The sequence below is a fragment of the Aplysia californica genome, unplaced genomic scaffold (assembly GCF_000002075.1).
Source record: "Aplysia californica isolate F4 #8 unplaced genomic scaffold, AplCal3.0 scaffold00642, whole genome shotgun sequence".
NCBI lineage: Eukaryota > Metazoa > Mollusca > Gastropoda > Aplysiida > Aplysiidae > Aplysia > Aplysia californica.
In genome coordinates this window covers 290184-291405 of record NW_004797912.1, presented here as the reverse complement: position 1 = coordinate 291405, position 1222 = coordinate 290184, and the positions used below count along the sequence as shown (strand labels likewise).

Here is a 1222-nt window from a genome sequence, read left to right as displayed (position 1 = left end):
TTTTCCACTCATTCAAATGTTCGATGAAGTCCCATTCAAGAAGCTATAAAAATAACATTACAGCACACCTTTTTCCACTTATTCAAATGTTCGATTAAGTCCCATTCAAAAAGCTATAAAAAATAACATTACAGCACACCTTTTTCCACTTATTCAAATGTTCGATTAAGACAACTATTCTTCTTTTGGAGGCTCAGCTCTCAGTTTACAAGCGATAGTTAGCGAGTGCTCGATAAAATATACAGTACATATGAGGATGAGGGGATGAGATGAAAAACCCGCTACATCCATTTAAGCTCTTTTGAGATAATCAGCTTTTTACAACGCTGCTATACCCACGAACATGTGTAAAAAGAATATTTTTTTATGGCTTTTATGGAGCATGTGTTGAGTTTTGGTAAAAAAAAAAAAAAACACTTTGTGCATCTGATAGCCGGTAACAATGTGCATTTATTAACAAAAAATCTCGATTTTTTTCAAAATGCCAATTAGCGGGTTTTGCATCTCCCCCCCCCTCATAGATCTAGAGTTCTATATAACAAGCAGAAGAATTGAGATTGACAAACTTTACGATCAGAGCAGACAATGACTGAACTTTTCTCAGCACAGTTCCATACTTACAACAAAACGGTTGGGCAACAGTTATGACTCTGAGCTAGTAGCAATAACATTTTAACAGGACTTGCAACACAATTAGGTCATACGAGTGCTGCTGTTTAGAGGTGTTACAGGAGGGTAACAAACACAAATCAGAATTAGGAGAGATCAGGACGATAGATATTTGATAGTAGAGAAGGAGCAAGCCAACACCAGGGCATTTGCCAACCACCGACTTCAGTGAGATATTGACAATGGAAATAAGACAAGAACGATTAAATAATTATGTTGCTGGGACTGTTGTCTCTTAATTACATTCTTCACAACAACCTAAAGAAAGCTTAGGACAAGAAACACAGAGAAATGAGAAAGCAAAACAGATAGTGATCAAAAGTATTACATGTAGTTGTAATTGTTTAATGCCCCCATTGACACAATTTAGATCCGTTAAAGGACGGGTAACGAAACCTACCTACACTGAGAGGGACGCAACAGCCCAGCAGAGAGAGGGAGATAACAAAAACCCTCCCCATAAAGGAATTGAAATAGCTTCTTCTGTGAGCAATGGTGAACCACTTAAGCTCTACACCATGCAGAGAGTGAGAGAGAGGGAGAGGGAGAGAGA

The 1222-nt window shown here is 38.1% G+C and overlaps 1 protein-coding gene across 1 annotated transcript in view; it reads right to left on the bottom strand.

Annotated features, from left to right (window-relative positions):
• The window catches only part of LOC101853967 (nicotinate phosphoribosyltransferase), a gene marked incomplete in the record, with an annotated part of 42629 nt that overhangs the window by 27628 nt on the left and 13779 nt on the right, over positions 1-1222 (bottom strand).